We start from the raw sequence: 25,782 nt of genomic DNA, 5'->3' as shown, positions 1-25,782 counted from the left end.
TGCAGTTCTAAACATCAGCTGCATCCTAACAAACTATAGAGAGTGGGTCTCGGTGGGCTGACGGGGGAGCTGCTAGCATTCCTCTATGTGGTGGTCTCTTCAGGAGGGCGTTGGATTACATCGTCCGGCAGCCACCAGCTCTTCCTTTGGCCTCAGCAAACCTTGCAGTGGTGCCTTTTTTTACCCTACACAGCAGGCCCCACTAGTGCCTCTTCAGCTGCTGGGGCCAAATCCCAGGAGTCGGGGGTGTGGGGCCCAAATTGATAACTGTGTCCATTGACTTTCCGTTCCCAATTCCACCTCTTTCATTATGTTGGAGAGCTTTGTCCCACAGAAGATTACGCAGTGGATTGCAGAGGAGATGGGACTTCAGGAAGATAGAGCACACAAAAACGTGTGACAAATTGCGATGACAGGGCTGCGATGGTTGCTTGTGATGGAGTGAAATTAAATCTCCCACCAAACAATACTGCTTTATTCTATGTCTATGGGGACCCTTGTTGGGCCTAGATTGAGAGAGAAAGTCAGAAGAAGAGAGTAAGAAGGAGGCACTCACACAGTCAAAAGGATATTTTTTTTCCACATTCATTTGATTTACTTTTTTCAGTAAAATTGCAATATAACACGTATCCAGAAATGTGGTAAATGTATGGGCATCCCTGAGCAACAACGTAAGAGTGTAGGACACTCTTTGTGAGTGCTTCACTAATACGTTTTATAATAGCCCAAGTATAGGACACAAAGCCAAATCCTTTCTCACATTCAATGTCTTGATCTGTTACAGTTTCTAAGGGATTGGATTAGGATCCTGGTTAAAAGAAGAATCTGCATGAGCACTCCAGGTCCTGATTTTTCTAGATATATTATGACGCTTGTACACCCAGCACCCTTCTTCCACCTTATTACATCAGCGCCCTAAGGTGAATCAATAAATTCCTGCTCCTGCTAAGTACAAATGTCTGGGAAAATGGATTTCAACTTCTAGGCCTCCCTGAACTCCGAGTACAAAGAAATTACTGGGCATTTTGTTATGAATCCCAACTTTTAACAACCCCAGAGTAACAGCTTTAGCTCACCTCCCCAAATCAGTAGAACTGCCCCCTGTCAGCTAAGCATGGATGTTACCTGGTAAGTCTCCCTCTTTTCTGAGAAACCTCTTGAAAGATATTATTGTCAAGTTGCCCAGAGGAGGTGAAGTTAAGGTGATTGAAACTTGAATGTTGGCCATGTCTCACATTTGTAATGCATTTTTTATTGTGGTAAAATTCATGTAACATAAAATTCACTATTTTAACTATTTTAAAGTTCCCAGTTCAGTGGTTTTCAGTTCACGGTTTTGAACTGTATCATCACCACTATATAATTTCAGAACATTTTTTTGTCTTTCGAAAAAAACTTGTGCCCATGAAAACATCACTCCTCATTTTTCTCCTTCCCCCAGTACCTGGCAAACACTAATTGTCTTTGTGTCGCTATGGCAGTGCCTATTCTGAACATTTCACATAGAAGGAATTATTTAATATCTTTTCTTTCGCATCTGGCTTCCTTCACTTAGTATAATGTTTTCAAGGTTCACCTATGTTGTAGTATGTATCAACACTCCATTTCTTTTCATTGCCATATAATATTCCTTTGGATGGATCTGCCATATTTCGTTTATTTATTCATCAGTTGATGAACTTTTGAGTTGTTTGGCTCTTATGAACAATGCCACTATGAACATTTGTGTGTACATTTTGTTTGAACATGTTTTCAATGTATGTGTGGGGTATATACCTAGGAAGTGAATTGCTGAATCATATGGTAATTCTCTGTTTGGCTTTTTGAGGAACAGCCAAACTGCTTTCCACGATGGTGGCATCACTTTACGTTCTCAACAGCAAAGTATGAGGTTTCTAATTTCTCCACACTCTTGTTAACACTTATTATTTTTCATTTCCTTAAATGGCCACGCTAGACAGTCGGAAGTGGTATCTCATTGTGGTTACAATTTGCATTTCCCTAATGAATAATAATATGTCTATTTGCATATGCTTATTGGCCATTTGTATTTCTTTTTTTAATTGGAGGAATGCCTAGTCAAGTCCTTTGTCCGTTTTGTAAAAATTGAATTGTTTGTCTTTTTGTTGGAGAGTTAATGCATTTTGACAGAATGGCGTCAAACACTTTGGAAGGCCAGCACTGCAAGACAGAGTAGTGAGGAACAGAAATGAGACTCTACTTATTGTGAGCCATGGCATCCAAGGAAACTTCATTGACCCTTGTTCTGTCATTCAGGAACTCTGTGACATCAGGCAACTTGAGATGTGAACTCTTAACAAAAATTCTTAGCCTCACAAGTCATAGCGTGTTGACAGAATGGCAATAATAAGACTGGTCTTCTCGGACTGAAATGAGGATTGAGATCATGTACATAAAGATACTGGTTCAGTGTCTGGCATATAACATCAATTCTAAGCAAACATATGGTTTGAATATTCAACTTGCCATTATGGCTGGCACCAGGGAAGATAAGAAACCTGAGGATTCAGTAACAAATGTACAACAACCTAGGACTAAACCCATTCTTGATGGAGTGACTGTTTCTGCTCACCTCCCTAGTGGAGAAACCTGGGACATTGACCTACTGGCCCATTTCACCAGGTAGTGGCAGCAAAAGCTGAGTCAAATACAACCAAAGTTGGAGTCTTACTTAGGGGAAGGATTTCAATCAAAAGTTTATAGGTTTCTGCTGTTAGGTGATTCAAGCAGTGAGTTGATAAATATATACTGAGCATCCATTCTATGCCGGGGGCACAGAGATAATGAAAATACAGCCTGACTTAAAGGAAAAATGAAGAAGAAATGAGAAATGGAAAGATAAGTCCTCACATCACTGCCCCAAAGGCATAGGCTCAGAAACAGGTTGTGTTTAATTTTTATTTTTTCAGGTTGTGTTTAAATGGTCATTAATAGAGAACTCTTCAAGTACAGAAAAGCTAGACTGACAATATCAATCCATTTAACTAAATCTGCTAAACGAACAGTTGCAGAAAACAATCTTTTGATCATTTCCTTAATGATAAATTGCCAGTTTTGCTTTGGATCTGTGGTTTAGAAAGCATATGGTATTTTAATCCTATTAATATATCATAAGAGAAAATCAAGACACTATAATTGTTTTTCTGGTTGAGTTTGGTTTCTTCTTCTTAAGTAATATAAAGTGAATGATCAAGAAAAAATGTGTGTATTCCCAATTGAGAAACAGCACCAACCATGAGCTAATTCACTTAGAAAGATTTGTCCAGGGAATATAGGAAATACTGAGTTAAGGTTAATTTCCTAACATGACTTGTGTTCAGTAAAGTTTTAAAGAATTTTTCATTTGGATTTAGTCTGCTCTTTCAGATGCATATAATTGTGGTAAGTGATTTCCTAGAGACTTAAATGCGAAGAAGAAGAAGGAGGAGGAGGAGGAGGAGGAGGAGGAGGAGGAGGAGGAGGAGGAGGAGGAGGAGGAGGAGGAGAAGAAGAAGAAGAAGTTGTAGATTTCATAGTTTTATTCAGTATTTGTCATTAGGGTATTTGGACCTAGAAAAAAATGGGGCCTCTTATTCCCACTACTCTTTCCTCAACTTGTACATATAGAGAAAGTTGAAAGTAAATGCAAGTTGTTTGTTTAAACATCTGTGTAGCCAGGCACAGTACCATGCCACTGTATCATAAACTGAATTATTTCAATCTATTGAGGTTCACCCTCCCAGGTTTTATGGCTGTTGTCACTATTATTGTAACATTCTTCGTTTGTTTGACTGCAACAGTAGTTCAAGTTGAGACCATTTTTATGTACCGTTCTCTGACTGATTCCCATCTCCCCTGACTCCACCTCCCCCACTAAGCACACCCCAGCTTCAGTTGCCATGGCCAGACTTTAAAAACATTTCAGACTTAAAAGGTTAAGATCTAAGGGCTGCTGATTTTATCTGGGCTTTTAACTAACACAGGCAGGTGGATTAGAGATATGTGTACAATCCCCACTCTAGACACTTGGGTAAATATGCACATGTGATAGGGCAGCCGAGGAAGCAATTTGATGTTATTGTCTATTAATTCCAAGTGGAGATTAAAGAAATCAGTAGTGTAAATATCAAAAAGGATTTCCACTTACATATAAGAACATTACTGAAGCAGACTGGTTGCTCCAAATTATATGAAGGCTTTTTTTTTTTTTTTTTTGCTTTAAGAAAAGTGTGAATGTGTTTTACTTGAAATTTGCATATTTTTTGTCTCTCTTTGTCTGCATGGAGGGTGCTAACCCAACCAGGAATTCTGTGCACATGGTAGTAATTTGTGCTGCTTAGAGTTTTCATGTAGTTTTACCACAATAACAGATATATTTGCCAGAGTTGTAATGTAGAGTTAAATCTTACTTTCTGGCTTCTCTTTATGTAACATTTCCTAGAAATGTCAAAATAGGGGTGAGGGAAGCTACATATGAAGTTCAGAGCATTTCTAACTTTAGACAGTATAAAATCCCCTTATAGTTCAGCAGACTTTTCCTCTAAGTTTCAGAATCCAAGCTGAAGTTTAAGCCACCCTTGTGCCACCACAAATGAATACCATCTGATGGCTGGAGATGTTAAAAATCCAGCGATTTTCCACCCTTGCTGCAACTGAGCTGAAGTAGGATTTCCAAAGCTGTGCTTCAGGGGGGGAAATGTCAATTAAAATGCAGGTGCCTCAACTTCAGCAAAAGTCATCAAGAATCACCATTAGCTTTTATTATGCTATACATCCACTTAAAACACACACATGGGCTCACAGGGCTTTTTAATCAGCCCAGCAGTCGAGGGAACCATGTTGAGAAAGAGTTACAGAATTTTTAGGAATTGTGATAAGAGGTAACTTTTCTACCCTGTCTTGCAACACGTCAATCAGAGATCCCAGGATCCCAGGCCAGCTTTAGATGACATGCCTTTGCACTCAGAATCAAGTCTACATGGGACCCATAACCACTCCATAACTCTTTTCTGAGTGATTGTGCCAAAAAGAAGAAAAACACAGCTATACAACATCTTCAGAAATGCTACGAGCTACAATACAGAACGTTACTATATGATACCCAACCAACCAGCCAACTCTAACCAGGCACCTGGTCAATCCAGTGGAAACTATGCATTAAACCTATTTTTGGCACAAGGAGGCAGAGCAAAGGTCAGTGGCCATTCAAAGAAGGAGTGCCAAGTGCCTGACTCATATTCATCTAATGCAACCTAATGAATATTCATCAAATGCAATCTAATCCATCAGGAAGAAGGAAGGGAGGAAAGCAGTTGTCCTCCAGAGGAATCAAGAGTCTTGCAGAAATCTTCCCCTGACAAAAATATAACATCGTCTTTTCTACCATTTAGAGTTCAATGTGGATAAACACAGTCACTGGTTCTCATGTGAATCCAAACATCATTCTTTTTACCCTAAGACTAGCTGGTCATGTCTTCACATGTTGGCAGAAACAACTTTCACACAATGAGAATGTTCTTTCCTGCAGAATAGCCAGCTGGGAGGTACTGCACTCAGAAAAGGAAAGTTTGGATTAGGAGTTGTGGGGGAGAAGAAATATTTATTTGAGGCAAGGCTACTTCTGGAAAGAAGAGGCTTGGGAAAGGTGGAATAAGAGATGCTTCGCATACTTCCTGTGGTGGAGGGGGCAACAGGAAAGGAGAAATGATACAAAAGGAAGCCAGAACATCAAGGACTAACTATGGAGTTTGAAACAAATATAAAAACCCAACCCACATATTGATAATTTAATTGCAAGTATTCAGATGGATGTAGCACATAATCAAAATTTCAGTCCATCACTGGACTACATGAGAAGTTGACATATTTTCAACCCTGCTGTACAAGGATGCTCATCTCAGATTCTGTTGGCCTACGGGATGTGGCTGATTGCATGAAACTAGGCAGAGAGCTGGTTCTGGAAAAGAGGGTAGGGTGGGTGGAATCTCAAAAAGTTTCCTCTAAAATGAGGACATCTTGTGTCATATCAGGAACGTGGTAAGTCAGTGTAGAATTCTGGGGAAACTCCTAAGAAATAAAATTCCCAGTTTTACCGTTTTTACCTAGGAAGTGAAGGAGTCCTAGTCTCACCTTTACAGAATTAACAGAAAAAACAAAATCAATGAAAAATATACATTTAAATTTGGGTTTAATATTATGCCCTAAAAAAATACAGTATTTCTATGTCTTATTCAGATGTAAGTCTTTAAATTAAAGCAGAAAATAAATGTAGGGATTTGACTTTTAAACCAAAATTTCCAAAATTATTTTAAAAAGTAAAATACATTAGGAGGCTCCCTGATGCATATGATTTTTTACAGAAAGCTGCATTTGGAAGCCCAGTTGAGATACACTTACATTTTAACACTTAACTATAAGGTGCTTGGAATAAAACAGTGTCACTTCAATAATTGTGACATATCTCTTGGTAATTTCCCTGATCTTCAGACACTGGAAGAAGCAGCAAAGAATAAAAATACTGATGTAGGGCTCTCGGGGTGTTTTTTTTGTGGGGGGGTAAGTGTCTCTGAAAGTGGGAGGACAGAAAAGGGTAAAATTAGTCTTTGTGACAAATGATTAATAGTTCAAAGTCTTGATGGCTTTTCTATGAAGAACAGACCCAAGAGGAACAGTATGAAATAAAACAGATCACTTCAATTAGCTTGTCCACACCCTCTTTGGGGTTGGGAAGGAGTACGTTCTCAAGGTGAAAAAGCATTTCAGGCCCCAGCCTCTCACTGCATCCATGAACATTTGGGTGTCCCTGGTTTTCAGAATCAGAGCACCTGGATTCTGTTTGATAATTGCATCTCTCTCTTGCCAGCGAGCAAAGGCCTTATAAAAAGAAAAACATACGTGGGCAATGCCATGGGTGGAACGTAAAGATCACTCCTTTCTAGTCATCTGACCCTTGGATGAGTCATTTAACCTTTCTCAGCCTCAGTTCTCACATCTGTATAATGGAAATAATATCTCGTTCTGGGATGAAGTTAACATAAGAAATATGTTGAAACCTCTGAGGCATTACCCACGTGGAAGGAGCTGTTATTATTCCAGGTTTCCTTCTCGGCTCTGTTGAGTTCCCATATGTCCACATCTAAACAAAAAACCCAGACATATGTTTTGTCTATCACCAAGGCACGTTTGTGGATTCAATTTCATTGTCTTCCATGTTGAATTCCTACCCTACCCTGGTCTACTTTTCAGTTGTAACTTTAACGACAAACCAGTTTTCAAAAAATTCAGAGAAGTAAAACAAGACAACTTAAAAGAATAAGTAAGTACGCGGACCAGCACAAATCTCAAAAACAAAACAAAACCTCACCAGCTTTCTATCACTAGGCGACCTCTCTGAAACTCATCTCAAACCCAGTGAAAAGATAGAGCATTCCTGGAAAGCTGGGGTCAAACCCAAATTGCACACCCTTATGTGCAAAAACCAAATTCAATTCAAGATCCAAGTCAGCTTTTAATTCAAATCAATAGATGAATAAGGAAGCTATTTCAAAAACAAGAGACTTCAAAAAAACAAATAAACAAAAAAATCTTCCCAGTGCACCTGCTGGAGATGCTGTGTCACAGGCTCTCCATTTCAACCCTAACCTATATTTGATATGGTGTTGTTGCAGCTGTGGGACCAGGGTGGTTTATTTAAGTGGCTCCAAATGCCTGTCAGTGTGGCAACCAGCTGAATACATAAAACAGGCTCTCCAAACCCTTTATGGCCCAGGGTCAGAGTAAATGGAATAATAAAATCCAAATGCTTTTGTCTCATTTTCCATCACCCGGCCCTTCCGCATAAATCTGCAGCTTCACAGTGACCTTCGCATTCAGTGTGGGATGAGGCCGCGGGTTGGAGATACATTTGGTCTGCATCTTGGGTCTTTAAAAGCTTTTTCCAATTAATTTTAACTGGCTTCCATAAGGATCAAGTACAGCTTCCTCCCCTCCCTCCACCCCTCACTCCCACCTTTTTAACCAGCCAAGTGACAGAATGCTCTAGGGTAATACAACAGGTATCAACCCCATTATGCTCCGGATGGCCAAGACAAAACATGATTCCAAGTCCTAGAACATCTGAAAGAAGAAACATATTCTTCTTTCCAATCCATGGAGACAGGCTTGGGTTTTATTTAGTGGCCTCACCTCTAGCTGCTGCACATCTGTGCAAAGTGGGAAAGATATTGTGAACTTCTGACAGCGCTCCTAGTACAAACTCTAGAAATCAGGGTACGTATGTCCTTGGAGTCAGCTGAAGAAACATCCCATCTTATTATTCCTGTGGGCATTTGGAGGCACAGAAATAGAAAATTTGATCTGCCTAATGGGCTTGTCATTTGAGTGCTTCAGACGACTAAGAGAGGAGAGTGAAGGTGAGGGGGATGGACTATGAGGATCAGAGAAGGATGCAAGAGAAGGGTCCAGGAAAATATGACCTGGGGCTTCTTTCTGGAACTGACCTTTGCTACACCCTAAACTACAGAAGGAAACAAATAGCACCAGAATGATGTAATGGCGGGGGGGCGGCCACATTTATTTTTATTCAGCACAGAAGCATGTTTATGTATCATGCCATTTTGAGGGGTGGCTAGATACGGTGAGGGATAGAGACTTAACTAAGACACAATTTCAGATCCCCATGTTCCCAATCTAGGGAAGACAATGGTCACAGAACTTGCCTAGAAAACACACATGGCTAAGTTTGAAAAGTATTATAATGAAAAGGGGATGCTTTCAATAAGAAACTTGAATCTTTTGCTCCCATCAGTAACTTGGGTTCTATAATCACTCCCAAGCCCATCACAGTAGACATTTCCCACTTCCATTTCGTCTTTATTTAAACTCTTTTCTTTCCTATTTCCAAAACTGTATTTTCCTTTCCTGGAGTTATTTCTGTCTTTTCTCCATTTGTATCTCCAAAAAATATACTGAATTTATAAATGTAAAGAAAGAAAACCTCTACACTAATGGTGAAAATGTATTTATCTAAAATTCGACTGTGTTTCATAAACGTGTAGAATGTTCCAGCAGAAAGCAGCCCTGAATGTTGTTTGGTTTTGACCTGCTTTATTTCACAGGAATAAAGGCAACCTGAGGAAACTGAGGTTAGGAAGAAGTCCATGGTTAAAATACAAAAAGCCAGTTAAGGAAGGTCTGGGTGACCATATTCCACAAGCAACCACCATGAATTCAGCTTTCATGTTTAGTACCTTCTGAACTGAGTTCTGTTAACTATGAGCTTTTCTGTTTAAGAATTTTGCTGGTGGGCTGAACCTGGGTCCTCACATTTCATCGATTCTCATTCCACATTGTACTAACCTGGAATTGTTTAAACTTTAAAAACATATACATGAAGCTGATACTCCCATCGCTGCAACGGCTGACAAACTAAACACAAAAAGAAAATTTGGCTCAATCCTAGAGTCAATTCACCTCATCTAAGTCAGGCCTATGTAAGAACAAAGATTGGTGGGATTTAGTACATACGACAGAAAAAATATTTCAACGTAAAGTTTTTAAAGTTGATTAAAAGGCTTAGCCCTAGGTAAATTAGCCCTGGAATTGTTTAATAAGAACATATTTGAAGGCAATTTCAATGGTTGCACTAAAATCAAAGAGGGAGGCATGACACACAGTGGAAAGTGATAGCCCCAAAGACTATGCAGTCTGTCTTGCTATTTTCTCGGGAATTCACTTGCAAAAGAATAAAATCATGGAATCCCATGAGACTTGAACGTCATTCGTATCTACTCCCTGAATCTTCATCGTTCAGGTTCAGCATGGACAATTCCATTAGAAAGGCACTTAACAGTTGTTTCCAGGGTGTCATTGAATTTCTTTTGTTTTTCTTACCCTTTATTTTATTTTATTTTACTTTTTCAACAGCTCATTTTGTGGAGGAGTCTTTATTATATAGTACAAAACACACCTCTGGAGGACTTCAAGGCTAGCTATGTGGTATCATTAAAACGCATGGGGTTTCAATAAAAATACCTCAGGTCCAAAATCCACCTGAGAAACCAAGAACAGATACACTCTCTGAGCCTCAGTTTCTTTATCTGTAAAATGTGGGCAATAAAACACATCTTACAAGTGTATCGTAAAAATTAAGTGAGATAGCAAAAGTTAGCTGATGTAGTTAAAAGAAGAGATAGCATAAGTGGTGGATGCACAGTAGCAAATACAGATCCCCCCAGCCACCCCACACACACACTCTTCTAACTTGTGATTCTACTCTTGACCTTGGAAAGTTGCTGTGTTATTGTCCACCAGATGTCCAACTAACTGTCAGAAGGCATGGCCTCTTTTGCCAGCTCTCACAGCCCCAGTTGTGATGACCCTATCTCACACTCCTCAACACTTCAGTTATTCTCTAGGTATCCTCTTTTTTCTCATATCCTTCTCAAAGATGCACACATAATTTTTAAGCTGTGGGTTAACTAATGTGGAGAAAGTGGATATTCTGTTTGTTGAGAACCTCTCATTAATTCAGTGTAAGAATGGTAGTTATTAAGGAAGAGCAGGGTCAATTTGTAACATGGAGCATCAAAAAGAGAGTCAGAATAGCGCCCTCCCTTGGTCATCACCTGGCTTGACCATGGTTGATTGTCCACTGTCCGCATGACACAATTGTAAGCACAAGTCCTTCCATTTTTGAACTGGAAACAATTATACTCTTTTGATCCCGACTTGCATGCTCTTGTGCATAATATCACTTGGTTTAAAATGACTAGGTCTAGTCTCCAAATTCCTTTTGTATATAAAACAAATTTTTCAAAAGAGCTTTTAAGAAAGGAAGTGAAGGAAATCTATAACAGCTCAGCTAAGTTTCTCCTAAATCACACATCAATTTTAAAAGTCAGGAACCAAGTGTTTTGCCCAAAACTTGAGCCATAATTTGAAAAATATTAAAAAACATAACATTAGTTTTTCAGCCTAGAAATAATAAACCCATCTTCATAAATAGAGATAATTGTGCAATATGTAATTGATCAAGGCAGAGAGTCTATAAAAGCAAAAGTCCCTTTTGGGATATAATTCTCAACTTGTTCACTGAATGTTTATATTCCAATTCACTGGCATGCACATTCACAAAATCGAAACTTTGGAAGAAATTCACTTCCTTTGAGAGACACTATGATCTAATATAAAATCAAAATAATAGCATAATCTAAATAAAGCCCCAAATTAGTTATGGTAGCCATGTTCTATTGGTCTGTTTTCACTCTGCTGATAAAGACATACCCAAGACTGGGTAATTTATAAAGGTAAAAAGAGATTTAATATACTCACAGTTCCATGTTGCTGGGGAGGCCTCACAATGATGGTGAAATGTGAAAGGCATGTCTTACATGGTGGCAGGCAAGAGAAAATGAGAGCCAAGTGGAAGAAGAAACCCCTTATAAAACCAGGAAATCTTATAAGCCTTATTCACTGTCACAAGAACAGTATGGGGGAAGCTAACCCCAAGATTCAATTAACTCTCACCAGGTCCCTCCAACAACATTTGGGAATTATGGAAGCTACAATTCAAGATGAGATTTAGGTGGGGACACAGCCAAACCATTTCACATGTCCAGCTTCCTGTGTCTCCAGATTTGGAGCTACCACAGGTTATGCAAATGGCTTGAGAATATCCATCAGACCTCCTATGTCCACTTTGAATCTGAACTGAAACAGAAGCTTTCGAAGGGCAAGCAGTTTCTTGATCAAGGTTCATCCATCAGTTCCACTGCTAATTCTGGTGGCAGTGAGTTTGACTATTCTGACCTCTGGTCTTCCCTCTGTAATTTTCCAGTCTGGTCAAGATGCTTCTACTCTAACTTCCAGTGCACTTTCCAATATGATCACACAGGTAATTTCAGTGCTTGTTTCTTTCTCTTGTACACCAGACTGAAAGCTCTGGTGAAATTGAGGCCATGGCTGATCTGCTGTTGCCTCTTTAGAAGCTAAAACATAGCAAGTGTCCAAGAAATGTGAATAAATTGTTTTTACAAAAAAAGCTAATGAATATTCTTGAGAACTCAGAGCTAAGAAGAAAAACAGAAAGCCTATCTATTTCTAATTCTTGGAATGTATGCTCTGAAAGTTAAATGCTTTCTTTGTGCACCTAGCAGTAGAGGTCATAACAGAGGGGTTCAATAACTAGCCAACTAAGCTTTGGGGATTAAAAAAAACAGAAGTGTAGGTGAAATGAAGTGCACAGAGGCAGGCTGAGAGGAATGCTATGTAACACCTTGCTGAAGAACAGTTGACAGCTGGGATATAACATCAGACAGAAGATCAACCCAACATGTGGTGATCAGACCATGGGTGGATCCATTCCAGTCAAAGCGTTTGCCACCCGGGCCCAAAGATGCAGGTTTGGGAATTAAAGCTGGGAAAACATAAACAAAAAACCATGAAGCTAGGTGGCTAAGCATTCTGGAAGGGTTCTGGACACAGGAAGACATGATTCCAACCCAACTGAATCACTTTGGTGCATCAAGCGTAATCTTATGCTTAACAGCTCTTATTCTCCTTAAAAAAAAAATCTATGAATTGGTAACAGTAAGATATGTGTTACGAGGCTTTCCTAAGGAGGAATGGGATAAAGAAGATAATTAGCATGACAGGAAAAAAGGTTTTAATATTATTACTGTTTTAAAGAAAATCATGATTAAATATGCACAACAGTAGGACATGGGCAATAGAAACTGCAAGACGAAGCCAGACACAATGCCATCTGCAGTCACAGAAAACAATAGAAAACATGCTTGTGAGGATCAAAGCCTTTCATCAAGTCCTCATATGAACCAAGTCCTTGGTTCTCGGGTCTAGGAAGTACTATTGGCCTGGGCATGGTGACTCATGCCTATAATCCCAACACTTTGAGAGTTAGAAGCAGGAAGGTCACTTAAAGCCAGAAGATTGAGACCAGTCTTTTTTGTCTGGGCAACAAAGCGAGACCCTGCCCCTACCAAAAAACAAGGAAAGAAGAAAGAAAGTACTATTGGATCTTGAGAAACTCATCAAATAAAACCAAAGTGAACTATTTTCACTGGTATTTGAATTGTTCATATTTGAATAATAAGATATCCAAATCACCATATTTACTGAGCCTAAGTTAACTTTGATTTTAATATACACTATTATTTTACATAATACAAAGAAAAAAGCCACTTTTTATATGCTTATAAAACGCTGCCAATTAAATTATATACGCCATTAGTAAGATACATGTTTTTGAGAGATGCAAAATGTTTAAAAAGTACAATGATGTACAGAATGTAGGAATGAGGAGATGGAAAGGAAAATGTGAACCATTTCATAACTAGAATAGTTTCAAGGTCAGCTATAACTGGTGTGTGTGTGTGTGTGTGTGTGTGTGTGCGCGCGCGCATGTTTCCAGGCATTTTCAAACAGCAACTCCCCGGCAGTATCTGAGCTCATTGGTAATTTTCTTCACAGTGAGCATACAAATATGAAGCCTTTTATTGAGATTCCTGCCTTGCCTTCCAAAAGCAAAAATTCTTGTGATACCTAGTGAGCTAAAAGAGACTTAGTATAACTCTAGAGTAACAGGTGGGACATAATCTTGACACCTTAATTCTGAAGCTACTTTTAAAGTTGTGGCTTTTATACTAATGCTAACAGGTTTAGAGAAATGCAACCTAAAATTGCTTCTAAGTGGATTACTCTGAGAAGAGGTGATAGGGTGGGGCACTGGTATTACTTGGAACATTTGCAATAAAGTTCAAATGTTTAGGCTCCAAAACTTTATTGTAAGTGTGCAACAGCAAAATTCAGACAGAAAATATAATGTGCAAAGTGGTCATTTTCTCCCATGCCTGGGTCTGTGTGTGTATGTGCATGCACACACGTGTGTGTATATATATTTGCAGTTACTCCTCTATGCCATCAGCAGTCACAGAAGTCCTTACATTTCAGACTAGCATAATAGAGATCTGGTGATGCCTTAAAGTTGCACAGTGCCCAAAGATGTCAAAGCTTTTCCTTTTACCTTTTTTATTTTTGATTGATACATTTAAAATAAAGAAAAAACATCGGTCAGCAAATGATTGGTTACAGACAGCATTTCCATTTTACTGATTATTTATTAATTATATTTACTTTGATTTAGGGGAATTTTGAATAAAAATAGAGTCTTTGGCTAGGCACGGTGGCTCATACCCATAATCCCAGCACTTTGGGAGGCCGAGGCAGGAAGATCACAAGGTCAGAAGTTTAAGACCAGCCTGGCCAATGTGGGGAAACCCGGTTTCTACTAAAAATACAAAAATTAGCTGGGTGTGGTGGCACACATCTGTAGTCCCAGCTACTCAGGAGGCTGAGGCAGGAGAATTGCTTGAACCCGGGAGACAGTGGTTGTTGTGAGCCAAAATCAAGCCATTGCACTCCAGCCTGGTGACAGAGCAAGATTCCACCTCAAAAAAACAGAAAAAGAAAAGAAAAAAATAGAATTTTCAATCCCAGAAATAAGGCCCCAATATGAAATGAAAATATATGATATACTATAGCATGCTTGTTTTGTCTTAGAATGAGGCCTTTGATCCATGAAGGCTTCTATGAATTTTAAAATCTCGTATAAGGTAAATCACATTGAACACATTATGTGTCAAACATTGTATATCAATGATCTCAGATAAGTTCTCCCAATATGTCTGTAGTGTAGGTATTACTAAACCTATTTGTAGAAGAGAAGAGTTAAGGGCCGGGCGCAGGGGCTCAAACCTGTAATCCCAGCACTTTGGGAGGCCGAGGCGGGTGGATCACGAGGTCATGAGATCGAGACCATCCTGGTCAAAATGGTGAAACCCTATCTCTACTAAAGATACAAAAAATTAGCTGGGCATGGTGGTGCGTGCCTGTAATCCCCGCTACTTGGGAGGCTGAGGCAGGAGAATCCCTTGAAACCAGAAGGCAGAGGTTACAGTGTGCTGAGATCATGCCACTGTGCTCCAACCTGGAAAAAAAAAAAGAGTTTAACTGAATTAAAATATTTGTAATAATTTTTTGTGCATTTTGCATAATTGTTGCTTAACAAAATAACAGAAGATTGGTGTATTTTTACTGGAAAATGATAACATTTAATTCTATTTCTTTTATTAGTGTAGCTCAACAATATTGTGAAAAACTAGCCACATGGTAGAAGAATGAAATAAAGAGGAAACAAGGACAACTGGAGCTATCAAAAGGCTATGACATATTCTGATCCTGTGATCCAACAGTTGCACTCCTTGGTATTTACTCAAATGAACTTAAAACTTACAGCCACACGAAAACCTGCACAAGGATATTTCATAGCAGGTTATTCATAATTGCCAAAACTTGGGAGCAATTGAGATGTTCTTCAATAGATGAAGAGATAAATAAACTGGGGCACATCCAGACAATAAAATGTTACTTATCACTAAAAAGAAAAGAGCTATTAAGCCATGAGAGGACACGGAGGAGACATGAGTGCATATTACTTGAAAGTGAAAGAAGCCAGTGTGAAAAGGCTACATACAACCTACTTCCAACATGTGATATTCTAAGAAAGATAAAACTACGCAGACAGTGAAAAGATCAGTGGTTTGCCAGAGGTTAGGCAAGAGAGAGGGGTGACTGACTAGAGGAGAGCAGAGACGTTTAGGTTGCTGAAACTATTCTGTATGATACTGCAATGGTGGATACATATCATTATCCCTTTGTCCAAACCCACAGAATATGCAACACCAAGAGTGAATCCTAATGTAAACTGTAGACTTAGGGTGATAACATGTCAATATAGCGTCATCATCTGTAACAAATGTACCACTCTAATGAGGGATGTTGATAGTGACTGAGGCTGTGTATGGTGGGGGTGGCAAATATATGGAAACTCTGTACTTTCTGTTCAGTTTTGCTGGGAATCTAAAACTCTGTTTAAAAATAAAATTTAGGCTGGGTGCAGTGGCTCACACCTGTAATCCCAGCATTTTGGGAAGCTAAGATGAGAGGACTCCTTGAGCTCAGGGGTTTGACTAGTCTGGGCAACATAGTGAGACCCTCATCTCTATGAAAATTGTTTTAATTAGCTGGGTTTAGTGGCACGCACCTGTAGACCCAGCTACTTTGGAGGCTGAGGCAGGAGGATTACTTGAGCTTAGGAGGTCAAAGCTGCAGTGAGCCCTGATCATGCCACTGAGCTTCAGCTTGAGTGACAGACTGACACCTTGCCTCAAGAAAAAATATGTTAACTGGTTTTCTAAAGAAAGAGAAATTTAAAAAAAAATACATGTACAGATATTTAAAAAATAAATTTTATTAATTACAACAATTTAACTCAAGGTGTTTCTTTCTTTTTTTAATAATTAGTCTATGATATTAAAATAAAAGTGAAGACAGTTTTAAAGACAAAAAGAGACAACTTCAGTGATGGGAACATCTCCCCTTGCCTGATGGCCACTTTGCTTTCTAGCATTGTTTCTGAGCACGGAATGGATTGGAAGCCCCTAAACATTGTCTCCCAAGTCAGAGTTTATGCTGCCAGTCTCTCATGCAAACCAGCTGTCATGCTTCCTGTCACTATGTCAGAAGTCAGTGGGTGGAGGTTTTCCAGAAGCCACCTCTGGAGCATCTGGCTGCCTGGATCAAGAGTATTGGCCATTTAACATCACAGCAAGGGGCCAAACATCTGGCCAGAGCCCCTGTAGAGGAAGGAGAGTGTAAGGTGAGGGAGATGAAGGGAGAACAGAAACAGGTCCACAAGAGTGGGAGAAGATGGGGAGAAAAGGAGGTTTTTCTGAGATGTGGAGCTTTACTTACTACCAGTAGTCAAAAGTACTGCATCTTAGACTTCAGCATTTAGGAAGAAAATCTGCTCACCATCCACAGCAAGTGAAAGAAGGTTTGGGGATCGCAGGACAGAGGCAAGCAGCAATGAATAGCTCCAAAGAGCCTATGTAAGCAGGGTTTGATTGAGAGCCTTTTTCCTCCATCAAATTCAAATTTTATTAGCCAGCCTCCAGATGCTTCTCCTTAAGACAGATTAATATCAAGTTCGTTGTTCCACTTGAAATTGAAGAATAAGAATGGCGATGTGAGAGCCAAACACATGTGAAGTGTTCAAGAGTCCCAGTAGGAAATCTCCTCTGCAAATAATTTATGAGTGAGCTCTGTTGTTCTTTGCATCGGTCACCTTTCACGTGCCAAATCAGATAGCAGAGGCCAAGAGACATGAGTTGTAAACACGAGTTTATTGTCTAGAGACAGCCCTATGTTGACTACAAAAAGTGGCCTGTTCTAGTTGTGCTGTGCTGTTCTTGAGAAGATACTATTTCTTTGAGGAGTAATGTCAGTCAGCCAGGCTCAGACATATGAGCAGAAATAAGGGAGGAGTTTCTATGAAAGCATCCTAAGTGGGGACTGAATGACTTCATCATAATGGCACATGACTGTGAAATGAACACCGGCCACATGTGAGAACAGGTGGTAGGTATCCAGGAAAATCCCAAAAGGCAACTCCTGTTCTTGATTAACAGGAGAAGGTGGTTTTGGCCAGTCACAGTGGCTCGTGCCTGCAATCCCAGCACTTTGGGAGGCCGAGGTGGGCGGACCAACAGAGGTCGGGAGTTTGAGACCAGACTGGACAATATGGTGAAACACTGTCTCTACTAAAAATACAAAAAATTAGCCGGGCGTGGTGGCCCATGCCTATAGTCCCAGCTATGTGGGAGACTGAGGTGAGAGAATCACTTGAACCCAGGAGGTGGACATAGCAGTGAGCCGAGATGGCACCACTGTACTCCAGCCTGGGCATGACAGAGTGAGACTCCCTCTCAAAAAAGTAAAAAAATTTTAAAAAGGAGGTGAAGGTGGTTCTGGTGCTTTCAACACTGGGGCAAAAGAAAAGACTATACATGACTGCCATTTTGACTGCAGTTGCCTCCCAAAATGATGGAATGTAGACATATGTGAAACTTCACAGAAGACCAAGGAGTGCAGGCACCACCCCTGAGCCAAGCTATCTAGATATCAGTTCAAAATTTCTGTGTTTAAGGGCATGAGAAAGCCAGCCTTATCCTTAAGTCCCTCTTTGAACAGAACACAGAGGACTCAGAGCCTCCCTTGATGCCATATATCCTGTGTAGAATAAATCTCCATGGCAAAAGCCCTTAGAAACTTAGACCTTGGGACCAATGCCCTGAAAAAACTGGTGGTGCTAAGGAGACAATTAGTACAGTGCGAATCTGTCTTTGCAGCTCTCCCAGGTCTCTGTTCTGCACAGAACTTGGAGCATTACCAGAAAATGTTGGTGATGGAGTGGGGCATTTTCCACTTGGAGAGGTGATTTTTATTGTTATTACAGGCTTTTGTCAGTATTATAGAAATTGGGGGAGAAAAAGAAAAGGGACTAATCACAAATGCTATTTACCAAGCCACATTAGTCAAAATACTGCATTTTAAAACCCCTTAAGTTGTTATACATCATCATATAAGTCATCGCCAAGTAGTAATACAAATTCTTGAGAGTGATGTCGACAAGGAATTTGTCAGCCGAAGTGCTGGAAAATTTACCTCTGCTCATATATCTGTAGTCATATCCTCCAAAGAAATTAACATATAATAATGCTAATATTTCAAGGTAACGTTTTCCCATGAGGGTGCCATATTTTATCTGTTAATATCATCTGTGTAAAAACTATTCAATTATAGTATCAAGCTCTATATGATTAATATTGATACCAGTACACTAACAGTGACTTTCCAAGGCATGAAAGCCTTACAGTCAACTCCGCAGTGAACCTGGGAAAAGAAATAAATTCATTTCTGCTAAGTGACTAAAATGGGAGTGAATTGGGACTCACACCAAAAAAAAAAAAAAAATGAAATTAATAGACTCACTGAGAGCCAGTCATCTTTACTGAGCTCCAAAGTTTTGGAAATCTTCATCATAAAGGTAAGACTAAGGATAGAGACTTCATGAAGACTCACAGGTGCCAAAGGGTGAAGATGGTAACTGGGTGGATGTCCTAGCAAAATGCATGGAGATTAGTAGGCTGCAAGTATTCAAAAGCACATGATATTCAGAAAACATGTGTATTTTTAATTATTGAGGCTTTTGTTTCTTTGCTGTCCATTTCCCTCAATTTTTCATCCTCTTCTTGTATCAGCAACCTTCATCACCCCTCCCCCACCTCTTTTCTTTGAGACAGAGTCTCACTCTGTCACCAAGGCTGGAATGCAGTGGTATGATCTAGGCTCACTGCAACCTCTGCCTCCTATGTTCAAGCAATTCTCTTGTCTCGGCCTCTCAAATAGCTGGGATTACAGGTGTGCGCCACCACGCCTGGCTAATTTTTTTGTTTATTTAGTAGAGATGGGGTTTCACCAAATTGGCCAGGCTGGTCTAGATCCCTTGGCCTTGTAATATGCCCAACTTGGCCCGCCAAAGTGCTGGGATTACAGGCGTGTGCCACCATGCCCAGTCCAACCCCTCTTTTAAGTTGGACCATTTGCCCTGAGCCTTTAACTTCGCTGATGCCTCCAAGCTTTCTCTCTTAACACTAAAAATTACTCCTGAAATCTAACCTCTTCAGAAGGGCTTTCTGACTGTTTAAAAACCTACCATTCCTCTTTCGCTGAATGGGAAATCTGGTGCATGCATGGATAAGACATGGAAAATAAAAGTCAAGGAAGATTTTTAAGTTGCTTGAACTGGAGTGAAATTTCTAAACCCACATGCAGGTCCGTCAGCATAGGGTAGAAGCCGTACTGACTGGAAGTGCTTGAGAACAGTCTATAACCAGTCACTAGCTGACTAACGAGGTCTGCTGATTCAAGTCAACCTCTAGAAAACCAGAATTAAAAATGAAAACAAAAGGTTTTTGGTTTGTTTTTTAACAGAAACTGAGCAGAAACATCAGCAGCCACATATTATGAGGAAAATGGAACACATAGAATTACAACCGGCAAATCGCTAAACAAATAAACAAGTAGCAGTGATAATCCTGGGGTACTCAGAATCCAGAGTTGATAAAGTATATTAAACAGTAAGTCAAATTTTATATTAAAATGTATAAGACATCAAAAGAAACATTAAACTGTGACTCACATATAGGGGAAAGGGAGTCAATTGAGACTGTCTCTAAGGAGGCCCAGATGTTAACATTAGCACATGATGACTTACATTCAGTAAGGCTCAGTGTCTCATGCCTGTAGTCCCAACAATTTGGGAGGCTGAGGCAGGAGGATTGCTTGAAACCAGAAGTTCAAGACCAACTTGGGCAACATAGCAAAACCTCATCTCTACTAAAAGTAAAAAAAAAAAAAAAAAAAAAAAAAAGAAAGAAAAAGGAAAGAAAAAAGGAAAAGAAAAAAATTAGCCAGGTGTGCTGGTGCACACCTGTAGTCCCAGCTACTCAGGTGGCTAAGATAAAAAAATCATTTGAGCCCAGGAGTTTGAGACTATTGTGAGCTATGATTGCACTGCTGCACTCCAGCCCAGGCAGTAGAGCAGGACTCCCTCTCTCTCTCTCTCTCTATATATATATATATATGAAATAATATATATATATCTCATACATATATATGAAATAATAGATATATTTATGTATGTTTTATTTCAGCCTAAATTGCTCCGTGTGTGTGTGGGGGGGGGTGTGTGTGGGTGTGTGTTCACATCACTGAAGAGAATCATGCTTAAGGAATTATAGGAAACTATGACAATAACAACTTATCAAAGAGAAAATATCAATAAGAAGATAAAGAATATAAATAGATAACCAAATGGAAATTCTGGCATCAAAAAGTGCAAATGAAAAATTTACTGAAATAGTTCAATAGCAGACTTCGTATACAAAATTTAAAAATCAGTGAAATCAAAGATGGATCAATAAAAATAATCTCATCCAAAGAATGAAAAATGAAGAAAAATGAACAAAGCCTCAGAGACCTGTGGGACACCATCAAGTGTATCAACATATATTTAATAGAAGTTCCAGAATAAAAAAAATAGTGAGAAAGCAACAGAAAAAGAATTTAGTTATGGGTAAAACTTCCCAAATTTGGTAAATAGGCAGAGCACAGAGGATTTTTAGGTCAGTGAAACTATTCTATATGATAATACAATGGTGGATATATGTCATATACATTTGTCAACAACTGTAGAATGTGTAATCTCAAGAGTGAAACCTACTGTAAATGATAAACTTTGGGTAATAATGATGTGTCAATGTAGGTTTGACTTTAACAAATGTGTCACTATAGAGTGGTCTGTTTATAGTGGGTGAGACTGAATGGGTGGCGGTGTTGGGGTGTGTAGAAACACTGTACTTTCTGTTTAACTTTGAACCAAAATTTCCTCTAAAAAATAAGGTCTATTTAAAAAAAAACTTTCAAATTTGGTGAATAACGTTAATGTACCCATCCAAAAAGCTCCACAAACTCCAAGCAAAACACAAAGAGATCCACATCTAGACATTTCATCATCAAACCCTTTACAGATGAAAATCTTAAAAGCAGAAAAGGAAAACTGACATCATCTAGAAGACACTTACAGAAAACAAATAGCAAAATGACAGAAGTAAATTCAACCATGTCAACAATTACAGTAAGTGCACATGGGTAAAACATTCCAGTAAAAACTCAGAGATTGTCAGACTGGATCAGCAACAAGAACAAACTCAATGCTGTCTAAAGAGACACATTTTTATTTAAAGATATATATAGGTTAAAAGTAAAATGAGGGCAATATGTATTATGTAAATAGTAACCATAAGACAGCAGAAATGACAATATCAGAAAAAATAAGTATCAGATGAAATATGCTTTTAGAAAAAAATATTGCTTTAATAAAAATGGATATTTTTAATTGATCAGTTATAGGCAATTCATTGAGAATAGCCAGGTGTGGTAATACATGCCTATAGTCCTAGCTACCCAGTAGGCTGAGGCAGGATGTCTTGAGCCCAGGAGTTTGAGGCTGCAGTGAGCTGTGACTATGCTGTGACACTCCTGGGCAACAGAGTGAGACACTACCTTTAATAAAATCAAGAAGATACAAAAATTGCAATCATTATGTTATTTATTATGTTCTAAACATTCTGTCATATATATAATAAGAGTCTCAAAATACATGAGGCAAAACCTGATGTAACTGAAGGGTGATTTCGGCAATAATAAATTGTTGGAGACGTCATTACTATACTCTCGATAATTGATCAAACAACTAGTCCAAAAAATCAACAAAGTATTCAAGACTTGAACAACATTATCAACTAACTTTACTTAATTGATAACCATAGAACACCACACCCAATGATAGCAAAAACACATTCTGCTAAAACAAACATTTTAAGTACCAACTTGGAACATTCACCAAGGTAGACCATACGCTAGGCATAAAACAAGTCTCAATAAATTTAAATGGATTGAAATCACACAAAATAAATTATCTGACCACAAAGAAATGCAAATAAAAGTCAATGACAAAAAAAATTGAGTTATCTCAAAGTACTTGAAAATAAAACACATATTTTAAATAATGGGTCAAGGAAAAATTTACAATGGAAATTACAAAATCCTTTGAATGAAAAGTGAAAACACAATATATCAAAATACAGGAAATGCAACTAAAGCAGTTATTAGAGAGAAATGAATGGTTTTAAATGGAAGTACTTGGAAAACAGAATGGTCATGAAGCAATATGTAAGCTACCACTATAACTAGAAAAAGGCAATCACACTAACGTCAAAATCAGGTGAAGGGAGAAAATAATAGAAATTAAATTATAAATCAATTAAATAGTAAACAGAAGCAAAAAGGGAAATGGCCTCCCAAAGTGCTGGGGTTACAGGTGTGAGCCACCACACCCCACCAACATTATTCTTAATATCCCAAAAATGGAAACAATCTACACGTCCATCAGCTGATAAAAGGATAAAGAAAATGTAAATACAGTAAAATAATATTCAGCAATAAAAGGAAGGAACTACTAATACGTGACACAACAGGAATAAATCTCAAAAACCGCTATGCTAAGTGAAAAAAGCCAAACACAAAAAGACTACATGTTATATAATTCCATTTATATTGAATGTTCAGAAAAGGCAAATCTAAAGCAACAGGAAGCGAATTATTGGCTGTTTGCCTGTATAGGTAGAAACAAGGATCAATTGACTGCAAATGGGCATGAGAGATCATTTTAAAGTGACAGAAACCTTCTAAACATGAGTTGTGATGATTGCTGTACAACTTTATAAATTTACTAAGAATCATCAAATTGTTCACTTAAAATTTGTGCATGTTATATTATGTAAATTATCCCTCAATAAAGCTGCTTTAAAAGCAGCAGTAAAAAGATTAAATTTGCTTGCTACTTTACTTTGCAGAGTAAATAAGCAATGAGCATTGTAAATCTCAGAGATACAGATTACAGACCATTTACCAAACTTATTTGACTCGTAGCACACTTTATAAATAGTTTTTGAAGACATTTTTTCCCTTATTTTCCATTCTGTCCATGATATGTAGAGCAATTTATGTTATTAGATATATGAGATACCTTCTTTTTCTCTTTCTTTTCTTTTTTCTTTTTCTTTTTTTTTTTTTTTTTTTTTGAGACACAGTCTCACTCTGTCACCAGGCTGGAGTGCAGTGGCGGGATCTCAGCTCACTGCAACCTCCACTTCCTGGGTTCAAGAGACTCTCCTGCCTCCGCCTCTGGAGTAGCTGGGACTACAGGAACAGCCACCATACCCGGCTAATTTTTGTATTTTCAGTAGAGTGAGTTTTCACTATGTTGGCCAGGATGGTCTTGATCTCTTGACCTCGTGATCCACCTGCTTCAGCCTCCCAAAATGCTGGGATTACAGGCATAAGTCACTACTCCTGGCCCCAAGATACCTTCTCTAGTAAGCAGTGCTAGGACTCATCAGGATTTCCAGCTCTCCTTTATTCTAGGCATATGCACCATTTTTTTGGCCAGTTAAATGTGAGCAGAAGTCTGTTACTTCTGCGTGTAAAACCTTTAAAACAGTCTTTGATTCTCCAAGTTTTCTTCCCTTGCCACCAGGAAGCTTGAAGCCCAGCATTGAGACAACAATGTCAATAAATGGTGGGGCTTCAATCTACACGGGCATCTGAGAAATTATGATAGAAAAAGCACCTCTCAGCCAGGCATGGTAGCTTGCGCCTGTAATGACAACACTTTGGGATTCTCTACTGAAAATACAAAAAAATTAGCTGAGCGTAGTGGTGGGCATCTGTCACCCCAGCTACTCAGGAGGCTGAGGCAGGAGAATCGCTTGAACCTGGGAGGCAGAGGTTGCAGTGAGCTGAGATCAGGCAACTGCACTCCAGTGGGGGGAAGAGTAAGATTCCACCTCTAAAAAAGAAAAGAAAAGAAAAAGCACCTCTCTTCCTTGCTGATATTCTTTGAACATGAAGCATGAGAGAGAAATTAATTTTTATTGTTTTTGAGTCATTGAAGTCGCAATTATCTAAATTGTGACAGATATTACTATGAGAAAATAAAGAAAGATGAAATAGGGAGGTTTTTTTCATCCAAATGCCTTAAATTCTCCATGCATTGTGAGAAATACATTAATGCTACTTGTAAGTAAATTATTTAGCGATCATCACACACACACAGACACACACACGACACATGCACACACACACACACACACCACCTCAGCACTTTTAGGCAACTTGCTTTGTTGTAGGTCTTTTTTGTCTTGGATAATTCACCAAAAAGGTTCAATTTTTCAATTGAAGAAGAAAAAAATAAAGAACACACAATGCCAAGTTCACTGGGACCATTTATCATCCATTGTAACTTGGGCTCTAAAATTGCCCCAGATTCCAGAGCCTGGTTATTCCAAGACAATGTGGGTCAGAGATTTCCTCTGGGTCCAGGAGATAGGCACTAAGCCTATGTTTCTAAATCTTACTTGTGGAAAATAGAGCAGAGTGGATGTGGCTGACAATAGCAGCTCTGCCACACTTGAGTCAACAATATATAAGCCCAGGGAATATTGAGTAAAGTTGGAATACCCAAGGGAGCACAGACAGCTAGCCTCTAGAGGAGATTAAGAATAGATGCAATGCTTAGAGACACAGCAAGTGACTTCAGGGATGCACTAGTGAAATAGGCCTACACATCCATTTTCAGCAAATACACGTATGAATTCAGCAGCTTTTTGACATCACCCAGTCACATACGCTTCTGTCCAATTCAATCAAAATGGTCAAATTAGTGATGCTCGTATGGAGTCCAAGGTACCTTTCTACAGACTCTAAGAAGAATGGGATGCTTGTCCTAATGAGCATCAGGAGATTCTATTCTTAAGGAAGCAGACATACTCGAGGTGTGGGAAACAAACTGCTACACAAATATCAGGATTTTGTATCGCTAGCACCTCTCAGGTCCTCCTCTCTGAGGTGGGCGCACCCTGCTGCAACGTGTTGCTGACTGATGAGCAATGAGCAGAAAAGAAGATGGTGAAGGAAAACAGAACTCTGACTTCTTCATAGACTATAGTTACCGTTACCAGAGAGGAACAGTTCGATACTTCTATTGCCCAAAGCAGAGCATCAAGCTCTTCACACTGTTTGTTTTATGTAGTCCACAGAACAATCCTATGAGGTGTACACTATTCTCATTTTTCTTTTAGAGAAACTGAGGCTAAGAGATGGGTTACTTTGAATAAGCACCCAGTCAACGATACTTGCTCACCATTTCTTTAGTTTTTAAGAAATTTTAAAAATAGGTAG

The sequence above is a fragment of the Callithrix jacchus genome, chromosome 6 (genome assembly GCF_049354715.1).
Source record: "Callithrix jacchus isolate 240 chromosome 6, calJac240_pri, whole genome shotgun sequence".
Taxonomy (NCBI): Eukaryota; Metazoa; Chordata; class Mammalia; order Primates; family Cebidae; genus Callithrix; species Callithrix jacchus.
Note: the sequence above shows the minus strand (reverse complement) of the source record.